This window comes from Carcharodon carcharias, chromosome 25 (assembly GCF_017639515.1).
Source record: "Carcharodon carcharias isolate sCarCar2 chromosome 25, sCarCar2.pri, whole genome shotgun sequence".
NCBI classification, from domain to species: domain Eukaryota; kingdom Metazoa; phylum Chordata; class Chondrichthyes; order Lamniformes; family Lamnidae; genus Carcharodon; species Carcharodon carcharias.
In genome coordinates, this window is record NC_054491.1 from 43184043 (window position 1) to 43199283 (window position 15241).

At 48.2% G+C, this 15241-nt stretch overlaps 1 protein-coding gene across 2 annotated transcripts in view; it reads left to right on the top strand.

The window, feature by feature from the left end:
- The first annotated feature begins 1438 nt into the window (after positions 1-1438).
- Positions 1439-15241, top strand: part of LOC121269696 (G protein-activated inward rectifier potassium channel 4-like) — a 35971-nt gene continuing 22168 nt past the window's right edge. The window contains exons 1-2 of one of the 2 annotated variants that reach the window (XM_041174504.1): positions 1439-1525; positions 2605-2912. The gene's annotated coding sequence lies outside the window, so the exon portion shown is untranslated. The remainder of the gene's footprint in view (positions 1526-2604; positions 2913-15241) is intronic. The other variant, XM_041174503.1, reaches the window with a different exon arrangement.

Genomic DNA, 15241 nt, shown 5'->3' on the forward strand with positions numbered 1-15241 from the left:
CACTTAATGGAAATAAATTTTTAAAATAATAATAGAAATAGGTGGGGAACTATATATATAAACATTTAAAAATAAATATTTGAAAAAAGGGGATCAAAAAGGTGTGAGGATGGAGGAGAGAGTTCATGATCTGAAGTTATTGAACTCAATGTTAAGTCCGGAAGACTGTAAAGTGCCTAGTTGGAAGATGAGGTGCTGTTCCTTCAGTTTGTGTTGAGCTTCACTGGAAAATTGTAACAGGCCAAGGATTAACATGTGGGCATGAGAGCAGGGTGGAGTGTTGAACTGGCAAGCGACAGGGAGGTCTGGGTCATGCTTGCGGACAGACCGAAGGTGTTCCATAAAGTGGTCACCCAGTCTGCATTTGGTCTCTCCAATGTAGAGGAAACTGCATTGGGAGCAGCGAATGCAGTAGACTAAATTGAGGGGAGGAGTGTTTGGGTCCTTGGACATTGAGGAGGGGTGGAGTAAAGGGGCAGGTGTTGCACCTTCTGCGGTTGCATGGGAAGGTGTCGTGGGAGGGGGTTGAGGTGTTGGGGGTGATGGAGGAGTGGACCAGATTGTCCCGGAGGGAACGAACCCTGCGGAATACCAACGGGGGGCTGAAAGGAAGATGTGTTTGGTGGTGGCATCATGCTGGAGTTGGTGGAAATTGTGGAGGATGATCCTTTGAATGTGGAGGCTGATGGGGTGAAAAGTGAGGACAAGGGGGACTGTAGTCGAGTCCGTGGGCTTGTAATGAATATTGGTGGACAGTCTATCACCAGAAATTGAGACAGAGAGGTCAAGGAAGGGAAAGGAAGTGTCAGTGATGGACTATTTGAAAGTGATGGAGGGGTGGAAATTGGAAGCAAAATTAATAAATTTTTCCAGGTCCAGATGAAGCAGCACCGAAACAGTCATCGCTATAGGTAGATAGATAGTTGGAAAGGTAGATAGATGGATAGGTAGGTAGATAGATAACTGGATATGTAGGTAGATGGATAGATAGTTGGATAGGTAGATAGATGGATAGGTAGGTAGATAGATAACTGGATATGTAGGTAGATAGACAGGTAGCTGGATAGATAGGTAGATGGATAGGTAGGTAGATAGATAACTGGATACATAGGTAGATGGATATATGGGTAGATAGATAACTGGATTTGTAGGTAGCTGGATATGTAGATAGATGGATATATGGGTAGATAGATAACTGGATATGTAGGTAGATGGATAGGTAGGTAGATAGATATATGGGTAGGTAGATAACTGGATATGTAGGTAGATGGATAGATAATTGGATATGTAGGTAGGTAGGATTTGAACAGGAATAAAGGACAAACACTGAAAACCCCTGTTACAACTCATCATTGTTAATTGCTGAAGGGTGACGGTGGCTGATGCTGTGATCACATGGCTCTCTCTCGCTTTCTCATTTATAACTCGCTCGGTACTGAGCAGAACCTGAAGCTGCTGCGACAGACGGAGTGGAGTGAGCGGCTCAGATGGAGCGGGTACCGAGACGTTAAGCCGGCGCTGCGCTGTAAGTCCACACTGATGGATTCCCCGCAGTTTTACAGATAATTAACCGGGGAGCGGGATTGCAGCTAGGGGTTTGGGGTGAAGTTTAGGAGCGAAAAAGCTCCAGGAGGGAGGGAGGGAGGGGGGTTGGTGTGGTGAGAGGGGAAGCAGGTGGGGAGGGTTAGACGGGGGCAGAGTGAATGGGTATCAGGGAGCCTGTGCTCCCTCCCACCAGAGCCTGAGATGGACAGGGACGGCTGGAGCTTTCAATAAACAACCTTTAAAGTTGGCTGAGATGGTGTCGGGTTAACTCTCTTGAGTTAAGAGTAGAGGTTGTGCTTTGATCGGGCAGTGAGCTCTGGACTGCGCCAGGAGCAGCTCCGCTCGCCCTGGGCTGCTGGATAAAACTCACAGGCAAGCGCTTCCTCCGCTAAACACTGCAATATGCTGGCTTCAACAAAGAGACGGTGTGTGTAGGGGGCGGGGGGGGGACACCGAGTTTGCAAAGTGCTGCGGTTTGGGGAACATTTCCTGACTGTGATACTGACCTGACCAGGCTGAAACTGAGCAGTGAAAATGACCCTGAATCCGGATTTATTTATTTATTTATTTTAAAAAAGACACATCCAATCCTCTGGCTTCAGAGCAGCCGGACTCCAGTTATACTGCACCTTGGTGCAAAGTGGAATCGGTGTTCCCCCTGGATCGGAAGCCAATCCGCCGAGCGACACACCTTTCCCTGAGTGTTACACACTGCAGGGACTCCCGGATCAGATCCAGACCACTGCTGCTGCCCAAGGTGGGAGAGACAGGGGTAACATTGATAATCTTTAGTTAGTGGTTTTCGATTTGAGAGTAGGGTCTCCTGCTGCACAGATGAGGATGGGCATTTCGGGTGCCTTTGTTACAGGTTTTCAGATGGTGGGTCAGTGTTGGACAGTGGGACTGAGTTGCCACAGAGGTCGCTGTCTGTCCACGAGCTGAACTGGTGCAGTGTGTCCATAGATAGAGTAACCCAGAGAGTGAGCTCACTCAGCAACGCGCAATTAACACGCAAACATCCATCCGGTTTTTTTCACATTTGTTCCTTTTTTTTGTCAGTTACTCGTTTATTTTACCTCAGTCAATGAATGGGAGCTCACTTTTCAATTGTGATTGAGAATGGATGGGGAGAAACTGCCGTGTGAGGAAGGATGGTAACCGGAGGATAGAGATTTAAGATCATTGGTTCAAGAAAAGCGCACACTGAAAGGCTGCACGAGGTTTCCACTGTAATTTTGACAAGAAAACTGGGTGAATATTTGAAAAGGAAGTTTGCAGAAGTGAGATTAATCTCTTTCAAAGGGATATCACAGGCATAATGAGCTGAAGAGCCTCTTTCTAGGCTGTATAGTCCTATTAATACGAAAGTATGTATTCATGATCTGGAATAACATTGTTTAATATTATGCTGCATGTTTTAATAATTTAATTGTCACTCCTAGTATAACTCAGTTCAGATCATAATTTGTGGTTGATTTGATGATTACAGTTCTGTTCTGAAGGTACTGATTCTCACTGGGGTATGGGTTCCACACACACACACACTGACTCTCACTGGGGTACGGGTTCCACACACACACACTGACTCTCACTGGGGTAAGGGTTCCACACACACTGACACTCACTGGGGTACAGGTCCTACACACACTGACTCTCACTGGGGTAAGGGTTCCACACACACTGACTCTCACTGGGGTACGGGTCTCACACACACACACACTGACTTTCACTGGGGTAAGGGTTACACACACACACACACACACACACACAGACTCTCACTGGGGTAAGGGTTCCTCATACACACACACACACACACAGACTCTCACTGGGGTACGGGTCTCACACACACACACACACACACTGACTCTCACTGGGGTACGGGTTACACACACACACCCACACTGACTCTCACTGGGATACGGGTTACACACACACACACACACACTGACTCTCACTGGAGTATGGGTTCCACACACACACACACACACACTGACTCTCACTGGGGTACGGGTTCCACACACACACACACACATACTGACTCTCACTGGGGTATGGGTTCCGCACACACACACACATACACACACACTGACTCTCACTGGTGTACGGGTTACACACACACACACACACACACACACTCTGACTCTCACTGGAGTATGGGTTCCACACACACACACACTGACTCTCACTGGGGTACGGGTCTCACACACACACACGCACTGACTCTCACTGGTGTACGGGTTACACACACACTGACTCTCACTGGGGTAAGGGTTCCATACACACTGACCCTCACTGGTGTATGGGTCTCTCACACACACACACACACTGACGCTCACTGGGGTACAGGTCCCACACACACTGACACTCACTGGGGTACGGGTCCCACACACACTGACTCTCACTGGGGTAAGGGTTCCACACACACTGACTCTCACTGGGGTACGGGTCTCACACACACACACACACTGACGCTCACTGTGGTACGGGTCCCACACACACTGATGCTCACTGGGATACGGGTCCCACACACACTGACGCTCACTGGGGTACGGGTCCCACACACACTGACACTCACTGGGGTACGGGTCCCACACACACTGACGCTCACTGGGGTACGGGTCCCACACACACTGACACTCACTGGGGTACGGGTCCCACACACACTGACGCTCACTGGGGTACGGGTCCCACACACACTGACGCTCACTGGGGTACGGGTCCCACACACACTGACTGTCACTGGGATACGGTTCCCACACACACTGACTGTCACTGGGGTACGGGTCCCACACACACTGACTCTCACTGGGGTACGGGTCTCACACACACACACTGACGCTCACTGGGGTATGGGTCCCACACACACTGACGCTCACTGGGGTATGGGTCCCACACACACTGACGCTCACTGGGGTACGGGTCCCACACACACTGACGCTCACTGGGGTACGGGTCCCACACACACTGACTGTCACTGGGGTACGGGTCCCACACACACTGACTCTCACTGGGGTAAGGGTTCCACACACACTGACTCTCATGGGGTATGGGTCTCACACACACACACACTGACGCTCACTGGGGTAAGGGTTCCACACACACTGACTCTCACTGGGGTATGGGTCTCACACACACACACACACACTGACGCTCACTGGGGTATGGGTTCTACACACACACGACTGTCACTGGGGTACGGGTTCCACACACACACACACTGACACTCACGGGGCTACGGGTTCCACACACACACACTGACACTCACTGGGGTACGGGTTCCACACACACACTGACTCTCACTGGGGTACTGGTTCCACAGACACACACACACACACACACACACACACACACTGACTCTCACTAGGGTACGGGTTACACACACACATACACACACACACACACTGACTCTCACTGGGATACGGGTTACACACACACACAGACACACACACACACACACACACACACACACACACAGACACACACACACACACGCACACTGACTCTCACTGGGGTACGGGTTCCACACACACACACGACTCTCACTGGGGTACGGGTTCCACAGACACACACACACACTCACTGACTCTCACTGGGGTAAGGGTTCCTCACACACACACACACACACACACACACACACACACACACACACTGACTCTCACTGGGGTACGGGTTCCATAGACACACACACACACTCACTGACTCTCACTGGGGTAAGGGTTCCTCACACACACACTGACTCTCACTGGGGTACGGGTTCCACACGCACACACGCTGACTCTCACTGGGGTATGGGTTCCACACACACACACACACACACTGACTCTCACTGGGGTACGGGTTCCACACACACACACACACACACACACACCCACTGACTCTCACTGGGGTACGGGTTCCACACACACACTGACTCTCACTGGGGTACGGGTTCCACACACACACACACTCACACACACACTGACTTTCACTGGGGTATGGGTTCCACCCACACATGCTGACTGTAACTGGTGTAGGGGTCCCACACGCACATTGACTATTACTAGGGTGCAGGTTTCACACACGCACTGCTTCTCACTGGGGTACGTGTGCCACACACACTAACTCTTGCTGGGGTACAGGTGGTGCTGCCGCTAAGCTGCTGGCCCTCTGATTGGCCTGGTGGGTTTTGGACATTGGTTGCCTCCTAAATTTTTTGGCATCCCGGCGGCTACCTGTTAATGGACCACTGCTGGTAAAATTCTGCCTCAGGATCCCACCATCTGCCAAAATGGTGTCTGTTCCTACTTTTGGCATCAGACTTCAGGCTTCACTGTAAGATTCAGTCCTGTCTGTTAAAACACTCACTGTCTATAGTTGCACATAAAGAATGAGGCCCAGATGTTTATTTATGTTGAGGCCAGAAGTGGCTGACAGGAGTCAGTGTGAACAGGGCTGTGAAGGCCCAGCCGTTTTTACCGGCTTGACCTCTTTACCATTTCTCCCTGGTTTTCTGCCTGGTAGTGGGATTGCCAGGGTGATAGCCAGAAGGGAACATCAGTGCCAATCGACTGGTAAGTGAGGAGTTCAGTGTGTGGGATCAGTCATGATCAGAAGTGACTAGAAAGAGACTGTGATTTTGGCTGGAGGAGAATACCATGGTCAGCAGGGACACTACAGTAGCCCTTGTCGTGTGACACTCCCCAACTGATTTTTGAGGCTAAATTTGATGTATAATGAGGTTGTGAAGCTGAATCATGCAAAGATCGACTGCCCTTTACAAATATCATTGAAGTCGGTGGGATGGAAAATTAGAGACTGATTCAACAACTCCAGTAACACATGGGCAAAATCCTGCAGATGGTGGAGATCTGAAATGAAAACAAGTTGCTGGAAATGCTCAGCAGGTCTGTCAGCATCTGTGGAGAGAGAAGCAGGGTTAATTTTTCAGATTGATGATGACAATCAATCACAACTCTTAAATGTTTCTCTCCACAGATGCTGCCAAACCTGCTGAGTATTCCAGCATTTTCTGTTTTTATTTATGGCTAATTCACCTCTGTTTGATTTATATCCAATGATGCTGAATTTCATCCATTTCATCTTTTGAGGAAGGGGCCTGTAAAGTTTCTTTCTGCACATTTTACTTCCAACCCCCCACAAATTCACCCATCACAACATTGAAACCACAGACTCAAGGATTCTGTGATATCTTAGATTATTCACCCCCTTTGTGGTAGGGCAGAAAGGAATTGCTAAACAGAAATAGACCAAGGTCAGTCTAGTTTGCCTTCTACCAACCTGGTAGCTCCATTATACAATATTAGGTTGTTGACTAATCATAGCAATCAATATCAATTAGTCTACAATAGACCCAGGCATGAGGCACGAGGCAAAGTAAAACCCCTGGGCTTGGAGAGCTTTAGAAAACTGCTTCTCTGCAACGTGCTACACTTCTCACACATCCCATCAAATCTCATCTATCCCTGTCCTGGTAAAATGCCCATGGCTGAAACTAGCTGATGAATTACCTTCTGCCCTAACCCCATCACTCCCAGGGTACCTGTAAACTGCTGCAACCCCTGGATTCTGTAACTCACTCCTGCATATTAATTATTGAAAATATTATAGGTGATTTCTCTCAGCTTGAGTTTCCAATCACACTGTCTCTCACACTCTCACTGTGTTGAAATTGAGCTCCCTGTCTCCATCTCATTGCCAGTTATTGAAAATCGTTCCCTCTCTCACTCTTGGTGGTCTCCTGGACTGTGGTCTTAGTTGTCACTGCTGGGTCTTAATTTGTTCACCGATGGAATTTGTTGAGTTTTGACAGGCAGCAGGAGGCATCACTGTCCTAAAAGTCAGGAAGTGTTGTTTTTAATTCTTTCATGGAATGTGGGCATCACTACATTTGTTGCCCATCCATAATTGCCCTTGAACGGAGTGGCTTGCGAGGCCATTTCAGAGGACAGTTAAGAGTCAACCACATTGCTGTGGGTCTGGAGTCACATGTAGGCTAGGCCAGACCAGGTTAGGATGGCAGATTTCCTTCCCTAAAGGACATTAGTGAACCAGATGGGATTTTTACAACAATCAGTGATTATCGTTACAGGGACTAGCTTTAAAATTCTAGATTTATTAATTGAATTTAAATTCCACTAGCTGCTGTGGTGGGATTTGTATCCATGTCCCCCGCACATTAGCCTGCGGATTACTAGTGCAGTGACATTATCACTAGGCCCCTCTCTCACCTATGACTGATGAATGCTCTTGTGATCTTCCCTTTGTACTGCCAGTGGGTATGTGTCCCATGGACTGGAAAACTCATCCCAGATCTGAAATGAACCGAATTTCACACCACCTCCCCATCCACCACACCCCAACAAGCTAAATAACAGCCTGTAGTCAGGACGGCCATTAAACCCTATGATCATCTTGTTATTTATGGTGTTTAGATAAAACAGGGCTAATTCAAAATGATTAGTATCATTAAATTGAATTTTTGTGTATTCTTTCGCGTGAAATAGGCGGCACTTCACTCCTCTCATATATGAGGAGCTCTGTTGATCTTCAATGATAGAAACAGAAAATGCTAGAAATGCTCTGGCAGAGCATCTGTGAAGAGAGAAACCGAGTTAACGTCTCAGGTTGATTAACTCTACACAGATGCTGCCAGACCTGCTGAGCATTTCCAGCATTTTCTGTTTTTATTTCAGTTGGTTTTTTACTGTGTGGAAGCATCAAAGATATATTTTTGAGTGTGATTAAAGTTGCTATAAGAGCTGGACTGCTGCAGATTTTGTTTAAAGCCCCAGAATCCTGGAACGTCTAAAATTAGATCCGTTTGCTTTGTCAAAAGGCAGTAATGTTCATTATTAATGAGTGGCTTCTCCAGGACACCGATGTGGAACTGCTGTGTTGCTCAGGGAATTTACACTGCATTGTTGCACACTCTGATATTCTGCAGGATCAATGACTGAATAATCAGCTATTGAATCACACTGTGTGCCTTATTGGAAACTGACCTGCTGAGCCATGCTAGAATGAATATCGTACAGAGAAGGTGAGCTTGCAGGTGAACTTTTGAATTTTTGTGTGCAAGCGTCAATGATGGGGACAAGCTGAGACAATCCTGAACACTGACAGCTCAAAGGTCAGTCAGACTCGCAGTGAAGTGAATCAGAACATAACCACACTCTCATTGCAGGAAGAAAAACCTGTCTACATCAGTGATGAATATAGAAATTATTGAAGGTAGATGATGAGTGCTGGAAGCATGGGAATTAATTTCTAATGAAGCCATGGAATATCAGAACATCCCATAATAGGAACAAGGAGACCATTCAACACCTTGAACTCTACTATTCAATTAAACCATGGCTGATCTGTACCTTAAACTCATTTACCTGTTTTAGCTCCATATCCCTTAATACTCTTACCCAACAAAAACCTAGTGATTTTAGTCTTAGGGGCTCCAACTGTCTCCCAATATCCACAGCATATTGTGGAAGTCAATTCCATGGGCAGGATTTTGCCCTTGGTGTGGGGAGTTGTGGGGGGGGTGGTGGGGGGGGTGGGGGTGGTGTGCAATTAAGGCCCACCCAGTGTGGAATGTGAGCAGCAGCGCTCAGCACTGCCTGTGCGGGTGGGGGGAGGAAGGGGAGCGGCACTAGTGCAACATTCACGCACGCACACAAAAGAGCGCTTCAGTTTCTCTGCGGCAGCTCCGTGCCTCAGGAAGATGAAGCACTATTTAAAAAAAAATAAAGGAAAGAAAATTGTCATAAAATATGCCCTGTCATGTTGCGCTGTCACATGAGCTGGGACACGTTTTTAACTCAAAAATAACATTTTTATTTGATGTTCATTTGCTTTAAGAAACCTCATCCTGCCCTTGGATGAGGTCTCCTAAAAAATGTAAAGGCCGCTTGACCTTTTCGCTTGCCAGCCAGCCGTTAGGTAGGACGGGCAGCGTAAATTTGAATTTAATTAGATGTTTATGGCCTTAACGGGCCTTCTAATTATCAGCGAGCACGCAGCTGATTCCACCTCGCAGATACCAAACAAAATATCACAACCCTGCGCGATGATGTTGGGATGCTCGCCCCATGTCATCGCGCATCATTTAACGCTTGGGCATGTCTGGCACATGCTCTGCCAAGCATAATATTCTGCCCCAAATTGCTACAACACCTTATGTGAGAAATTGGTTCTTAATTTCACTCCAGAGCCACCCTGTTCAAATTTTAAGATTATGTCCCTCGTCCTTCATCCCCTGACCAGAGGTAATCGTTTCCCTACATCTACTCTGAATTTACCCTACCAAATTTTTTACTTTTAAAATTTTAAACAATTGAATTAACTCCCCTCTTAAATCATCTATAATTCAGGAAATGCAAACTAGAACTGAATGGAGTTTTTGCAAAGGTTTTTAACCAGAGCTCTGTACAGCTGTAGCATAACTTCCATCCCTTTGTATTCCAGCCCTTGTCATAATGGCCAACATTCCATTAGCCTTTTAACTATTTTTTGCACCCATTAACTTTAAGTGATTTCTATACTTGGACTTCTAAATATTTCTATTCCTTCTCAGTTGCCAGTTGTCACCATTTGGAAAATGCTCTCATTTATCTTTCTTCGGTCCAAATTGGATGAGGCCACACTTTCCTAAAATTGTGTTTCGATGGCTGTAGTTTGTCCCACTTAAACTCTCATCCTCCCTTTGTAAATGCCTGCCCACATCTATACTGCGGACTCCCACTCCTAATCTACTGTCATTCACAAGCTTGGTTATAGGACACTCGACGTGCTGTTAATTTTGCTAATAATGATTTGCGTAGAACTTTATTGAAAGCCTTTTTGAAGTCCATGTAGATAATATCCATAAGCACCTGTTCACCTTGTTAGACCTTCTGAAGAAAATAATTCATCTGCATTATTTATACCTGACTCACCTACCATATAAAACCATTCTGACTATCTCTAAACAAATATCATTACAAATTCTGATTATTTTTCATGCATTTACTAAGGAGCCTGTTGGAACCAAAAAATGATGAGGGTACAATGCAGCCTCATTGCAACATCTGTGTGTTTGTCTCTCTCACACTCAATCACAATGGGCAGAATCATCTCAGATTAGCATCAGTCTGGTAGTGGGCAGAAAGAAAGTCGTTCTAGTGGCCAGCCGCAATGGTGGATTTTCATGCCAGATTGTCCCATTCCTGCTTCATTAGTTATGCAGTTGCAGGAAACACTCCATCTCGCTGGTGGGCGGCCTCCGATTTGCCACCACACCATTACCTCGCTGCTTCCTCACGCAGGGCACCACATTTAAACTGCAGCCGCGTGCACACTTCTCAATGCTTGCAGTCCCGGGCTGCTCCAGTGAAGACATGGCCCCAAAGCCAAGAAGAGTGCAGCACCCTGAATCCTTCTGGATGCCACTGAGGCCCATCGCGGTGTCCTCTACCCCCCACCTCAGGCCACAGGAGGCCCATCAGTCTCACCTGGCTTGGGAGGCGGTAGCAGAGGTGGTCAGTGCCAACGGTGCACAAGAGGCCGGCCCATCCAGTGCAGAAAACAGGTGAATGATCTCATCCTTGCTGCCACCCCATCACTCTCTAAACTCACACACTCAAGTCCATCACACGTTCACTGGCACCTCACTCACTGCCAGCTCAAGAAAAGTGTTTCAAGGCTCTGCCCCTTTATTTTTGAAAATGTAATTTTTCAACTTTCAACTGACTGGAAATTTCGCAATTTGAACTGAGACAGCAAACTGATTAAAAATTCAAGGCCATGTTCCAAGATGAAGGCGAGAAAACAATAAATCACCCTCGGGGAATGTGAACACAGAGACATTTGTTATAATCCAAACATCCATTTTAACTTGTAATTGTTTAAGGAAGAAAAATGCAAACAATTGATATTAAAACAATGGCTGCCACAGACAGACCCACCCAAAACCTCTTGGAAATACACAATGGGTGATGTATTTCAAGGCAAGGCTGCCAGCCTCTAGAGAGGGATTGCAAGTGACAAAGTCAGTGTCCAGAAGGACTTCAGCAGACAAAACGAGCTGATGGCTGCGCTCTCTCTCTTTCTCTTTCTTTTAGAATAAGTTTGAGAAGCCAAGTCTACCAGAAACCTACCAGTGAATCGCGATCTCGTAATAATTGCAATATCTTACATCTGACTGCATCCAAGAAACCAGCTAACCTAAATCAACCACAACATTTAAAATCTACACCTCAAGGACAATCAAAGGACACTTTACCGTATATCTTTTTTAAAAATCAGGCTCCTGTGCTTGTGCGTGCGTGTGCGTGCGTGCGTGTGTGTGTGTGTGTGTGTGTGTGTGTGTGTGCGCGTGCGTGCGTGTGTGTGTGTGTGTGTGCGCGTGTGTGTGCGCGTGCGTGTGTGTGTGTGTGCGCGCGCATGTGCGTGTGCGTGTGCATGTGCGTGTGTGTGTGTCTGCTGGAATGGCTGCATGAGGGCCGAATGCTTGATTTTGCATTATTTTTATTTTTTCTCGTGTTTAGTGGTTAATAAATTTGCTCTTTCTTTGACTCAAGAAAAGCTTGTTTATTTGGTTCCTTATTGCTCACAGCTTAAATAATTAAATAAATTCTGATTTGGCTTCTCAAAGCATATCCTCCTGAAAAAGAAACTTAAACCTTTGTTGTGACCACCCAAGGAGGTTGAATAGAGGGGAGCCAGATCACCCCTTCTCACCTGGTCACAACAGAAGGTTCTATTGAATCATTGCAATTCATTCACTCTCTCCACCACCGACGCACAGTAGCAGCAGTGTGTACTATCTACAAGATGCGTTACAGCAACTCATTAAGGCTCCTTCAGCAGCACCTTCTAAACCTGTGACCTCTACAACCTAGAAGGACAAGGGCAGCAGATGGATGGGAACACCACCGCCTGCAAGTTTCCCTCCAAGTCACACACCATTCCATCTTGGAACTATATCCCCATTCCTTCACTCCCTTCCTAGCAACACTGTGAGTGTCCCTACAACATATGGACTGCAGCAGTTCAAGAAGGCAGTATACCACCATCAAGAGCAATTAGGGGTGGGCAATAAATGCTGACCTAGCCAGGGATGCCCACATCTCATGAACAATTTTTTTAAAAAGGAGTCGACAGAGGTATATAGAAAGATTAAATGAGCAAGCAAAAACTTGGAAAGATGGAATATAATGCGGGAAAATGTGAGGTTATACACTTTAGCAGGAAGAATAGAGCAGCTGAATATTACTTAAATGGAGAAAGACTGCAGAAAGCTGCAGCACAGAGGCATTTGGGGGTCCTTGTGCATGAATCACAAAAAGCTACCATACAAGTTCAACAGTTAATAGGGAAGGCAAATGGAACGTTGGCTTTTATTTCAAACGGCATGGAGTAGAAAAATAGGGAAGTTTTGCTAAAACTATACAAGGCACTAGTTAGACCATTCCTAGAATACTGTGAACAGTTTTGGTCCCCTTATCTAAAGAAAGATGTACTGGCATTGGAGGCAGTTCAGAGAAGGTTCACTAGGTTGATCCTGGGTATGGAGGGATTTTCTTATGAGGAGAGGTTGAGTAGATTGGGCCTGTACTCGGAGTTTAGAAGAATGAGAGTTGACCTTATTGAAACATGTAAGATTCTTCGCAGGCTAGACAGGGTAGATGCTGAGAGGTTGTTTCCCCTTGTGGGAGAGTCTAGGACCAGAGGGCATAAATAAGGGGGGCTCCCATTTAAAACAGATGAGGAGGAATTTCTTTTCTGAGGCTAGTGAATCTGTGGAATTCTTTACCACAGAGGGCTGTAGAGGCTGGGTCATTAAGTATATTCAAGGTTGAGATAGACATTTTTAATCAGGAAAGGAATCAAGGGTGAATGGTCACTCAACGCGGTCCCTCCCCCGGTCACTCAGCGCGGTCCCTCTCCCGGTCACTCGGCGCGGTCCCTCCCCCGGTCACTCGGCGCGGTCCCTCCCCCAGTCACTCAGTGCGGTCCCTCCCCCGGTCACTCGGCGCGGTCCCTCCCCCGGTCACTCGGCACGGTCCCTCCCCCGGTCACTCGGCGCGGTCCCTCCCCCGGTCACTCGGCGCGGTCCCTCCCCCAGTCACTCAGTGCGGTCCCTCCCCCGGTCACTCGGCGTGGTCCCTCCCCCGGTCACTCGGCACGGTCCCTCCCCCGGTCACTCGGCGCGGTCCCTCCCCCGGTCACTCGGCGCGGTCCCTCCCCCAGTCACTCGGTGCGGTCCCTCCCCCGGTCACTCGGCGCGGTCCCTCCCCCGGTCACTCGGCGCGGTCCCTCCCCCGGTCACTCGGCGCGGTCCCTCCCCCGGTCACTCGGCGCGGTCCCTCCCCCGGTCACTCAGCGCGGTCCCTCCCCCGGTCACTCGGCGCGGTCCCTCCCCCGGTCACTCGGCGCGGTCCCTCCCCCGGTCACTCGGCACGGTCCCTCCCCCGGTCACTCGGCGCGGTCCCTCCCCCGGTCACTCGGCGCGGTCCCTCCCCGGGTCACTCGGCGCGATCCCTCCCCCGGTCACTCAGCGCAGTCCCTCCCCCGGTCACTCGGTGTGGGTCTTCCTCCGGTCACTCAGCCCGGTCCCTCCCCCGGTCACTCAGCGCGGTCCCTCCCCCGGTCACTCGGTGTGGATCTTCCCCCAGTCACTCGGCGCGGTCCCTCCCCTGGTCACTCGGCGCGGTCCCTCCACCGGTCACAATCATTCCTTTTATATCGGGTTGCAATACTTTGTAAGTTTGTGTGTAGTGTCTGAGGGAGGGGGTGGGGAGGGGGAGGGGGAGAGAAATGTGGGGGGGGAGGGGAGAGAGGGGAGGTGGGGTGGGGGAAGGGGGGCGCGAGGGGGAGGTGGGGTGGAGGAGAAGGTGGGATGGAGGGGAGGGGGAGTTGGGGCGTAGGGTTTGGGTGGTGGGGGAGCGGGCTGTGTGGGGGGAGGGTTTGTGTGGGGGGGAGGGGAAGGTGGGTGGGGAGGGGGGAGTGGGAGAGGTAAGGTAAAATAAGACATGAATGTGTTAAATGTGGATAAACTCACTGGAACTGACAATTTTGTCAAGGCATTTAAATCCCCAAAACTCTTTAAATTAAAAAAAAAACAGCTGTTGCAACTTTTTGCAATTTCACTGGACTGATATAAGCCTAAGGGTTATCATTATAGGATTACTGCTGCATGACTGATTCTACAATGTATCATAGTTGGAGGATGTAAGTTCACCGTTTGATAGCTCAAAGTGGTTATAAAGTCTTGTTTTCATAAGGGATTAAGTACTTGAAGGAATTTAAATGTATTGATGGGATGTAATGAATGGGTTTTTATCAATAAGAGATTTTTGTAAGTAGTGAAGTCATCAATAGAACTTTTTTCATTTCACCTCAGCATGGCTCCTAAGGCCTGCCCATGGTGGATAGTGGGTGAGTTGGTAAGGAAGGTAAGGGAAAAGGGTGGGGGCATGTTTTGGCATAGGGCCTCTAAAGGGCCATGGTGTGGGTAGAGGAGCATAGGTTGGCATTGAGGCAATGAAGGGCTATGGGGTGGGGGGGGATGGTGGGTGGAAGGCATGAGGTGGCTTGAGCAGGCATGGATAAGGCATGAGAAATGTGCAAGGGGTAAGGGACTGTGAAGGGTGAGGGCTAGACAGATGTCTGTTGATTTATTGTTCTTTTTTACAGCTGGGATGAAGTCCCAGATCACCAA